At 43.9% G+C, this 12,222-nt stretch overlaps 1 long non-coding RNA gene across 1 annotated transcript; it reads left to right on the top strand.

Moving 5' to 3' along the window:
- The first annotated feature begins 2,901 nt into the window (after positions 1-2,901).
- LOC115114881 (uncharacterized) lies at positions 2,902-12,180 on the top strand. The gene is made up of 2 exons (XR_003861283.1): positions 2,902-2,989; positions 11,948-12,180. It is a non-coding gene; the product is annotated as an uncharacterized LOC115114881 (long non-coding RNA).
- Positions 12,181-12,222: the final 42 nt, after the last annotated feature.

The raw sequence follows: 12,222 nt of genomic DNA, 5'->3' as shown, positions 1-12,222 counted from the left end.
AGTTGTCAACCGTGATGGCGAGATCATGGAACGGGCATTACGCAAGGAGCCGGTTCTCAATGAACATGCAGATGTTTTTTGCTGAGAGCGATGCTTGGCTTATTAGTAGATTTTGTTTTCCAAGGCATATTTTATTATATCTCTGCAACCAACTCTCTCCAGTATTAGAAATGGAGGAGAAATGCACCAATGCCACCCCAGTGCATAGCCAAGTCCTCTCCACCCTGGGATTTCTGGCCACCGGAACATTCCAACGGGAGATTGCGGATCGGTCTGTCATTTCACAACCAACCATGAGCCGAGTATTGCCTGCAATCCTTCATGGCATTATTTCATTGACCCCCACAATACATACAGTTTCCGTATACTGCTGTGCAACAGGCCAGAGTGAAAAGGGATTTCCATACTGTAGCTGAATTTCCCAATGTCATTGGAGCAATTGACTGCACCCACATCACAATAAAAACACCATCATTGAACAAATTCAACTTCGTCAACGTGCAGGTCATCTGTGATTCACATTGGGCTTTGTTGAAGGTAGTGGCCAGGTGGGACACATGATTCATTCATTGTGCAGAACAGTTCAGTCGGCCTTAACCTCCAGGAAGGAGCTGTTGAGGATAGACGGCTTATTGGTAAGTGACATGTTTTATTTGCCATGTTAGACATCTACTGGGAAACAATATCGGAATGTTGTGTTCATAACTGCAGGAGACCGGGGCTACCCATTGAAAACATGGCGGATGACTCCACACAAACCCCTCAAACCAACAAGAGGCAAGGTACAAGCAAGCCCACGCACAAGAACAGTGGAGAGCACCATAGGTCTGCCGAAAAGATGTGGTCTGTGCTTGTCTGGGACAGGAGGCACACTGCAATACCAGCCTAGCAAGGTCTGCCTCTGAAGTGACATTCCTTCACATGCCATTACTTGAATGAAATACAGCGTGCAAATTCCTTTTTAGGTTTGCTACATTGTCCAGGCTTGCAGTGTGCTCCACAACATTGCAATCAAAAATGGCATTCCACTGAATGATCCACCCAGACCTGATGAGCCCATGCCTGACAGGGAGTGTTTCCCACTACCCATAGCTCTGGCACTGAGGACAAGAGTCAATATCATACAACGATTATAGGTACAGTGGGGAGAACAAGTATTTGATAACCTGCAAAATTGGTAGTGTTTCCTACTTACAAAGCATGTAGAGGTCTGTAATTTTTACCATAGGTACACTTCAACTGTGAGAGACGGAATCTAAAACAAAAATCCAGAAAATCACATTGTATGATTTAAGTAATTAATTTGCATGTTATTGCATGACATAAGTATTTTATACATCAGAAAAGCAGAACTTAATATTTGGTACAGAAACCTTTGTTTGCAATTACAGAGATCATACATTTCCTGTAGTTCTTGACCAGGTTTGCAATCACTGCAGCAGAGATTTTGGCCCACTCCTCCATACAGACCTTCTCCAGATCCTTCAGGTTTCGGGGCTGTCGCTGGGCAATACGGACTTTCAGCTCCCTCCAAAGATTTTCTACTGGGTTCAGGTCTGGAGAAAGGTCTGCCTCCTGTCCCACTCCAGGACCTTGAGATGCTTCTTACGGAGTCACTCCTTAGTTGCCCTGGCTGTGTGTTTCAGGTCGTCGTCATGCTGGAAGACCCAGCCACGACCCATCTTCAATGCTCTTACTGAGGGAAGGAGGTTGTTGGCCAAGATCTCGTGATATATGGCCCCATCCATCCTCCCCTCAATACGGCGCAGTCGTCCTGTCCCCTTTGCAGAAAAGCATCCCCAAAGAATGATGTTTCCACCTCCATGCTTCACGGTTGGGATGGTGTTCTTGGGGTTGTACTCATCCTTCTTCATCCTCCAAACACAGCGAGTGGAGTTTAGACAAAAAAGCTCAATTTTTGTCTCATCAGACCACATGACCTTCTCCCATTCCTTCTCTGGATCATTCAGATGGTCAATGGCAAACTTCAGATGGGCCTGGACATGCGCTGGCTTGAGCAGGGGGACCTTCCGTGCGCTGCAGGATTAATGTGTTACTAATGGTTTTCTTTGAGACTGTGGTCCCAGCTCTCTTCAGGTCATTGACCAGGTCCTGCCGTGTAGTTCTGGGCTGATCCCTCACCTTCCTCATGATCATTGATGCCCCACGAGGTGAGATCTTGCATGGAGCCACAGACCGAGGGTGATTGACCGTCATCTTGAACTTCTTCCATTTTCTAATAATTGCGCCAACAGTTGTTGCCTTCTCACCAAGCTGCTTGCCTATTGTCCTGTAGCCCATCCCAGCCTTGTGCAGGTCTACAATTTTATCCCTGATGTCCTTACACCCTCTCTGGTCTTGGCCATTGTGGAGAGGTTGGAGTCTGTTTGATTGAGTGTGTGGACAGGTGTCTTTTATACCGGTAACGAGTTCAAACCGGTGCAGTTAATACAGGTAATGAGTGGAGAACAGGAGGGCTTCTTAAAGAAAAACTAACAGGTCTGTGACAGCCGGAATTCTTACTGGTTGGTAGGTGATCAAATACTTATGCAATGCAAATTAATTACTTAAAAATCATACAATGTGATTTTCTGGATTTTTGTTTTAGATTCCGTCTCACAGTTGAAGTGTACCTATGACCTCTACATGCTTTGTAAGTAGGAAAACCTGCAAAATCGGCAGTGTATCAAATACTTGTTTTCCCCACTGTATCTGTTCTTCCAATATTGGAATCAAATTGACAAGGAAAAAACATTTACATTGCACCAGAATTTGTTTCACATTTTTGACACAATCAACAAGTTCTTTCAATGATTGATTTATGTCTCAGGCCATTGCATAGGGGAGAGCGAGGTAAGTTGTTCATACAAACTGTTCATACCTCCAACACTAGAGGCGCTATCTCAAAAATCAAATAGCTACTTTGCATGACTACACATTCTATGCTCAACTTCCTGTTCACTTGTGGTCAAGGTCACTCTAATCTGAGGTGAGCACAAGTTTCAAATTTTTCCCCTTCAAAAGTAAAACAATTGTCCCTTTACATTTTATGCAATAAAACGTTGTATGAATGTTCAACATTATAATTTTGCACTGAGACAATAATGTGTCTTTTGATACTTTAGCTGCAGTCCTATGCTGAGCTAACCTTGAGAGATTTAGCCAACATTAGCACACATGTGAGTTTGGAGCAAGTTGTCTCAATGTCCTTGGGGCAAGTCTTCACATGTGACAACTTGCCATGTTATACATAGACGCATAGAACATGCTCAAAAAACATTGCGAAAGTGTAATCAGCTCTGATAATAGTATTAAATGTTACTGTAAATGGATTATTATATATACACGTATAGTTTAGAGCAGCAGACATATCCCTGGACTACACAAGACAGGCTCTGGTGTGTGTGTGTGTATCTACTAACACTACATGCCTACTGTATGAGACAGTATATACACACACACACACACGTGAATTTAGTGTGCTGTTATGAATTGCATTGTGGCAACAAGGATAGTAGACATTGAGGTGGGCGTAATAAGCCTGTAATGAATGTAATTGCAATGAGGAAATGTGTTTTTGAAGGAAGGAAAGAAAGGTTAGAAATGATAAAAAGAAAGAGAATGGCAGCACACCACCTGGCATAATGTTAAAGGCAGTGAGGCAGGTGAAGTTGCAGAACAAATCAATCAGGAGTACAGCGAAGGTATTGTCAAAAGGTTACCAGAGAAGAAGTTGGAAGTCGGACAGCCATGCCAACAACAGTGGTTGTCTATTCAAAGCCATGGCAGGTTTTCTCACTGGATTTGGAGATGCAGCTTGTTCAGTAAATTACTAGGTCAGCTGACATTAATTTTGGTCTGTCGCCAAGTGAGGTCAAAAGACTTGCCTACCAGTTTGCTGTGGCACACCAGCTGAAGTTCGCGCCAACATGGGCAGAATAAGAAAAGGCCAGCTCGGAGTAGTTGACAGGCTTCTTAAAAAAGCGGTACCCTACGCTGACGCTGAGAAAGCCAGAGGCAACTAGCCTTGCCAGGGCAAGTAGCTTCAGATAAAATGTTAATGTTTTCTTTGAAAAATGTAGCAGAAATGCTACAAAGATATTAATTTGGACCAGGAATGTTGATGAAACTGGGGTGACCACTGTACATAAACCTGACAAAGTGGTGGGTAGGCGTGGATTAAAACAAGTAGGGTCACTGACCTCCGCTGAAAGGGGAACCCTTGTCACACTGGTCTGTGCCGTCTCAGTCACAGGGAATAGTATACCTCCGTATTTTATATTCCCGTATCAACTTCCGCGATCATTTCCTGATCCACGGGCCACATGGCAGCAATGGAGGGGCAAATCCCTCTAGGTGGATGAAAGATGTGCACTTTGTTGACTTCCTGAAACATTTAGTTGAGCATACGAAGTGCTCAAAGGAGAAGCCCTGTTTACTCCTTTTGGACAAAACCACAAGTCTCATCTGTCCGTTGATGGACTCAATTATGCCAAAGAAAATGGCATAATTATGCTGTCATTCCCACCCCATTATTCTCATTGGCTTCAACCCTTAGACAGGTCTGTCTATGGGCCACTAAAGAGGCACATCAACACCTCGTGTGATGCCTGGATGAGGAACAATCCCAGGAAGACAATGTCAATTTAGGGTTAGGGCAATTTATTTATGGCAATCGCCAATCGTCTGGCTGCAACCCCCTTGAACATTCAAATCAAATCAAATTTATTTATATAGCCCTTCGTACATCAGCTGATATCTCAAAGTGCTGTACAGAAACCCAGCCTAAAACCCCAAACAGCAAACAATGCAGGTGTAAAAGCACGGTGGCTAGGAAAAACTCCCTAGAAAGGCCAAAACCTAGGAAGAAACCTAGAGAGGAACCAGGCTATGTGGGGTGGCCAGTCCTCTTCTGGCTGTGCCGGGTAGAGATTATAACAGAACATGACCAAGATGTTCAAATGTTCATAAATGACCAGCATGGTCGAATAATAATAAGGCAGAACAGTTGAAACTGGAGCAGCAGCACAGTCAGGTGGACTGGGGACAGCAAGGAGTCATCATGTCAGGTAGTCCTGGGGCACGGTCCTAGGGCTCAGGTCAGTTGAAACTGGAGCAGCAGCATGGCCAGGTGGACTGGGGACAGCAAGGAGTCATCATGTCAGGTAGTCCTGGGGCATGGTCCTAGGGCTCAGGTCCTCCGAGAGAGAGAAAGAAAGAGAGAAGGAGAGAATTAGAGAACGCACACTTAGATTCACACAGGACACCGAATAGGACAGGAGAAGTACTCCAGATATAACAAACTGACCCTAGCCCCCGACACATAAACTAATGCAGCATAAATACTGGAGGCTGAGACAGGAGGGGTCAGGAGACACTGTGGCCCCATCCGAGGACACCCCGGACAGGGCCAAACAGGAAGGATATAACCCCACCCACTTTGCCAAAGCACAGCCCCACACCACTAGAGGGATATCTTCAACCACCAACTTACCATCCTGAGACAAGGCCGAGTATAGCCCACAAAGATCTCCGCCACGGCACAACCCAGGGGGGCCAACCCAGACAGGCCGACCACAACAGTGAATCAACCCACCCAGGTGACGCACCCCCAGGGACGGCATGAGAGAGCCCCAGTAAGCCAGTGACTCAGCCCCGTAACAGGGTAGAGGCAGAGAATCCCAGTGGAAAGAGGGGAATCGGCCAGGCAGAGACAGCAAGGGCGGTTCGTTGCTCCAGAGCCTTTCCGTTCACCTTCCCACTCCTGGGCCAGACTACACTCAATCATATGACCCACTGAAGAGATGAGTCTTCAGTAAAGACTTAAAGGTTGAGACCGAGTTTGCGTCTCTGACATGGGTAGGCAGACCGTTCCATAAAAATGGAGCTCTATAGGAGAAAGCCCTGCCTCCAGCTGTTTGCTTAGAAATTCTAGGGACAATTAGGAGGCCTGCGTCTTGTGACCGTAGCGTACGTGTAGGTATGTACGGCAGGACCAAATCAGAGAGATAGGTAGGAGCAAGCCCATGTAATGCTTTGTAGGTTAGCAGTAAAACCTTGAAATCAGCCCTTGCTTTGACAGGAAGCCAGTGTAGAGAGGCTAGCACTGGAGTAATATGATCAAATTTTTTGGTTCTAGTCAGGATTCTAGCAGCCGTATTCAGCACTAACTGAAGTTTATTTAGTGCTTTATCCGGGTAGCCGGAAAATAGAGCATTGCAGTAGTCTAACCTAGAAGTGACAAAAGCATGGATTAATTTTTCTGCATCATTTTTGGACAGAAAGTTTCTGATTTTTGCAATGTTACGTAGATGGAAAAAAGCTGTCCTCGAAATGGTCTTGATATGTTCTTCAAAAGAGAGATCAGGGTCAGAGTAACGCCGAGGTCCTTCACAGTTTTATTTGAGACGACTGTACAACCATTAAGATTAATTGTCAGATTCAACAGAAGATCTCTTTGTTTCTTGGGACCTAGAACAAGCATCTCTGTTTTGTCCGAGTTTAATAGTAGAAAGTTTGCAGCCATCCACTTCCTTATGTCTGAAACACATGCTTCTAGCGAGGGCAATTTTGGGGGCTTCACCATGTTTCATTGAAATGTACAGCTGTGTGTCATCCGCATAGCAGTGAAAGTTTACATTATGTTTTCGAATAACATCCCCAAGAGGTAAAATATATAGTGAAAACAATAGTGGTCCTAAAAACAGAACCTTGAGGAACACCGAAATTTACAGTTGATTTGTCAGAGGACAAACCATTCACAGAGACAAACTGATATCTTTCCGACAGATAAGATCTAAACCAGGCCAGAACATGTCCGTGTAGACCAATTTGGGTTTCCAATCTCTCCAAAGAATGTGGTGATCGATGGTATCAAAAGCAGCACTAAGGTCTAGGAGCACGAGGACAGATGCAGAGCCTCGGTCCGTTGCCATTAAAATGTAATTTACCACCTTCACAAGTGCCGTCTCAGTGCTATGATGGGGTCTAAAACCAGACTGAAGCATTTCGTATACATTGTTTGTCTTCAGGAAGGCAGTGAGTTGCTGCGCAACAGCCTTCTCTAAAATTTTTGAGAGGAATGGAAGATTCGATATAGGCCGATAGTTTTTATATTTTCTGGGTCAAGGTTTGGCTTTTTCAAGAGAGGCTTTATTACTGCCACTTTTAGTGAGTTTGGTACACATCCAGTGGATAGAGAGCCGTTTATTATGTTCAACATAGGAGGCCAAGCACAGGAAGCAGCTCTTTCAGTAGTTTAGTTGGAATAGGGTCAGTATGCAGCTTGAAGGTTTAGAGGCCATGATTATTTTCATCATTGTGTCAAGAGATATAGTACTAAAAGACTTGAGCGTCTCTCTTGATCCTAGGTCCTGGCAGAGTTGTGCAGACTCAGGACAACTGAGGTTTGGAGGAATACGCAGGTTTAAAGAGGAGTCCGTAATTTGCTTTCTAATAATCATAATCTTTTCCTCAAAGAAGTTCATGAATTTATCACTGCTAAAGTGAAAGTCATCCTCTCTTGGGGAATGCTGCTTTTAGTTAGCTTTGCGACAGTATCAAAAAGGAATTTCGGATTGTTCTTATTTTCCTCAATTAAGTTAGAAAAATAGGATGATCGAGCAGCAGTAAGGGCTCTTCGGTACTGCACGGTACCGTCCTTCCAAGCTAGTCGGAAGACTTCCAGTTTGGTGTGGCGCCATTTCCGTTCCAATTTTCTGGAAGCTTGCTTCAGAGCTCGGTATTTTCTGTGTACCAGGGAGCTAGTTTCTTATGAGAAATTTTTAGTTTTTAGGGGTGCAACTGCATCTAGGGTATTGCGCAAGGTTAAATTGAGATACTCAGTTAGGTGGTTAACGGATTTTTGTCCTCTGGCGTCCTTGGGTAGGCAGAGGAGTCTGGAAGGGCATCAAGGAATCTTTGTGTTGTCTGTGAATTTATAGCACGACTTTTGATGTTCCTTGGTTGGGGTCTGAGCAGATTATTTGTTGCAATTGCAAACGTAATAAAATGGTGGTCCGATAGTCCAGGATTATGAGGAAAAACATTAAGATCCACAACATTTATTCCATGGGACAAAACTAGGTCAGCGTATGACTGTGACAGTGAGTGGGTCCAGAGACATGTTGGACAAAACCCACTGAGTCGATGATGGCTCAAAGCCTTTTGGAGTGGGTCTGTGGACTTTTCCATGTGAATATTAAAGTCACCAAAGATTAGAATATTATCTGCAATGACTACAAGGTCCGATAGGAATTCAGGGAACTCAGTGAGAAACGCTGTATATGGCCCAGGAGGCCTGTAAACAGTAGCTATAAAAAGTGATTGAGTAGGCTGCATAGATTTCATGACTAGAAGCTCAAAAGACAAAACGTCATTTTTTTTTTTGTAAATTGAAATTTGCTATCGTAAATGTTAGCAACACCTCCGCCTTTGCGGGATGCACGGGGATATGGTCACTAGTGTAGCCAGGAGGTGAGGCCTCATTTAACACAGTAAATTCATCAGGCTTAAGCCATGTTTCAGTCAGGCCAATCACATCAAGATTATGATCAGTGATTAGTTCATTGACTATAATTGCCTTTGAAGTAAGGGATCTAACATTAAGTAGCCCTATTTTGAGAAGTGAGGTATCATGATCTCTTTCAGTAATGACAGGAATGGAGGTGGTCTTTATCCTAGTGAGATTGCTAAGGCGAACACCGCCATGTTTAGTTTTGCCCAACCTAGGTCGAGGCACAGACACGGTCTCAATGGTGATAGCTGAGCTGACTACACTGACTATGCTAGTGGCAGACTCCACTATGCTGGCAGGCTGGCTAATAGCCTGCTGCCTGGCCTGCACCCTATTTCATTGTGGAGCTAGAGGAGTTAGAGCCCTGTCTATGTTGGTAGATAAGATGAGAGCACCCCTCCAGCTAGGATGGAGTCCGTCACTCCTCAGCAGGTCAGGCTTGGTCCTGTTTGTGGGTGAGTCCCAGAAAGAGGGCCAATTATCTACAAATTCTATCTTTTGGGAGGGGCAGAAAACAGTTTTCAACCAGCGATTGAGTTGTGAGACTCTGCTGTAGAGCTCATCACTCCCCCTAACTGGGAGGGTGGCTGGGGTACAGCATTACAACAGGGATGTATTTCTGGAAACCGAGTTTGCCCCATCCTATGTTACAGATCGCCCTATTCAGAACCAAACCCTACTAGGCCCCAGCAACAACCTGCCAGGCCCAAACACTATTCCAGCAGCCCTGCCTAGCATGAGCTCAGACACAGACCTGCCCAGTTCTTATGCTAGCACCATGCCATTGGACTGCCAACTCCAGAGGACATATGGCCATATCCAAAAGCTAGCCCCTGAAAAACCAGCTGGCAAAGGAAGAAAACGGCGCAAAACAGAATTCTAACCAACACACCAGTGAAGCAGGCACTAGAAATGGAAAAGAATAAGGCAAAATGTAGCAAAAGGGTGTTTCCGAAGAAATGGGAACGGAAGCTAAAATCTGGATCTGCAAAGAACAAGGCGGTAGCTAAAAACATTAATCGTATAAGAGTCATCAGACGAAGAGGAGTGCTTCAGCCTCGTCTGTGTGGAGCCATTTTTCAAACAGCCGTCCAAAGGAGACTTGGGGGAAGTGTGCGAGGGGAAGTGTGTGAGGTGAAGTGTGCCCCAGGCCAGGCAATATATGTGTGCCGGAACTGTGACTCCAAAGATGAGTCTGATTAGTCAGATATGGATACGTCGTATAGGCTGTTACAAAACTGTGCATTAGTGTGTTGAAACATCACATCTGTTTTGTTAGGACTTTAAACATTTAAGCAAGTTGTCTGCAGCGTTGATCTACAGTGGCTTGCGAAGGTATTCACTCCCTTGGCATTTTTTCTATTTTGTTGCCTTTACAACCTGGAATTAAAATGTGAGTTTGAGGGTTTGTATTATTTGATTTACACAACATGCCTACCACTTTGAGAGAATGAAAAATATTTATTGTGAAACAAACAAGAAATAAGACAACAAAAAACAGAACTTGTGTACATACCTATTCACCCCCCCAAAGTCAAAACTTTGTAGAGCCACCTTTTGCAGCAATTACAGCTGCAAGTCTCTTGGGGTATGTCTCTATAAGCTTGGCACATCTAGCCATTGGGATTTTTGCCCATTCTTCAAGGCAAAACTGCTCCAGCTCCTTCAAGTTGGATGGGTTTCGCTGGTGTACAGCAACCTTTGAGTTATACCACAGATTGTCAATTAAATTGAGGTCTGGGCTTTGACTACTGTAGGCCAATCCAAGTCATTTAAAATGTTCCCCCTTAAACCACTCAAGTGTTGCTTTAGCAGTATGCGTAGGGTCATTGTACTGCTGAAAGGTGAAACTCCTTCCCAGTCTCAAATCTCTGGAAGACTGAAACAGGTTTCCCTCAAGAATTTCCCTGTATTTAGCACCATCCATCATTCTTTCAATTCTGACCAGTTTCCCATTCCCTGTCAATGAAAAACATCCCCACAGCATGATGCTGCCACCACCATGCTTCACTGTGGGGATGGTGTTCTCAGGGGGATGAGAGGTGTTGGGTTTGCACCAGACAGCATTTTCCTTGATGGCCAAAAAGCTCAGTTTTAGTCTCATCTGACCAGAGTACCTTCTTCCATATGTTTGGAGAGTCTTCCACATGCCTTTTGGCGAACACCAAACATGTTTTCTTATTTTTTCTTTAAGCAATGGTTTTTCTGGCCACTCTTCCGTAAAGTGAAGTGTACGGCTTACTGTGGTCCTATGGCCAGATACTCCAATCTCCGCTGTGAGCTTTGTAGCTCCTTCAGAGTTATCGTTGGTCTCTTTGTTGCCTCTCTGATTAATGCCCTCCTTGCCTGGTCTGTGAGTTTTGGTGGGCAGTCCTCTCTTGGCAGGTTTGTTGTGGTACCATATTCTTTCCATTTTTTAATAATGGATTTAAATGGTGCTCTGTGGGATGTTCAAAGTTTCTGATATTTTTTTATAACACAACCCTGATCTGTACCTTTCCACAACTTTGTCCCTGACCTGTTTGGAGAGCTCCTTGGTCTTCAGTGTGTCACTTGCTTCATGGTGCCCCCTGCTTAGAGGTGTTGCAGACTCTGGGGCCTTTCAGAACAGGTATACTGAGATCATGTGACACTTATTATGCATACAGGTGGACTTGAACTAATTATGTGACTTCTGAAGGTAATTTGTTGCACCAGATCTTATTTTGGGGCTTCATAGCAAAGGGGGGGAATATGTATGCCACACTTTCCTTCTTTTTTTTTTGGAACAAGTGATTTTTTTTATTTCACTTCACCAATTTGGACTATTTTGTGTATATCCATTACATGAAATCCCCAAGAAATCCATTTAAATTACAGGTTGTAATGCAACAAAATAGGAAAAATGCCAAGGAGGATGAATACTTTTGCAATGCACTGTATGTGCACGCCAGAGAACGTTAGATTTCAAAGTAAAGTGGACGTGCCACTTAGTGTGCTTTGCCAGCATTATTGCTATGATTGAAAGGCATGACTTGCCAGATTCTCTAGGCATGATTGTTTTTATTTTGAGTTCTTTAAATTAAGTTGAATTTGGTTCAATATTCACAATTAATAAGTTGTGTTCTTATTTGTTGATAATCCAATGTGACAACTTACCCGACATAGTGTGATAATTTACCGGCTGATGGGGCAATTTGTCACAAGGGCACACTCTCTTTAACGGTCTACAACTCCATACTGAAATGAGATATGAAGATGTAACGAAAACAAAATATGTGCCCAAGACTTCCGTCTTTCATTTGGTATGACATTTATACCATTGTGATGCATTGTGCCCAGTAAATGTTAGACAGCTTGAAAAGTGTGACAACATACCTCGCTCTCCCTTACATCCTCCAGCTGCTGTTTGAGTCCAAGAATTGATGTGTTGATCTCTTCTTGTTGTTTCAGGATTGTGTCATGTGGCACAGCTGAAGCGCTCACCAAAGAGGACACCCTTCTTGTAGGCCTGGGGATGAGGGGTCAGGCAAATCACCCACATCTGTGAAGATTTCATGTTTTGTTATTTTTGTAATATTAATTTTTGTTACATTTATAATGTTATATCTATTGTCAAGGAAAAAATATTTAGATGTGTTCCATGTCTGAATATGGGTGCAAAAATAAAGCTTGATTTACCGTCAGTTGGTGTGCTTGGTATTTCTTCAGGGTCTAGGAGACAGTCC

This window comes from Oncorhynchus nerka, linkage group LG9b (assembly GCF_034236695.1).
Source record: "Oncorhynchus nerka isolate Pitt River linkage group LG9b, Oner_Uvic_2.0, whole genome shotgun sequence".
Taxonomy (NCBI): domain Eukaryota; kingdom Metazoa; phylum Chordata; class Actinopteri; order Salmoniformes; family Salmonidae; genus Oncorhynchus; species Oncorhynchus nerka.
Note: the sequence above shows the minus strand (reverse complement) of the source record. Positions and strands in the feature narration are given on the sequence as shown.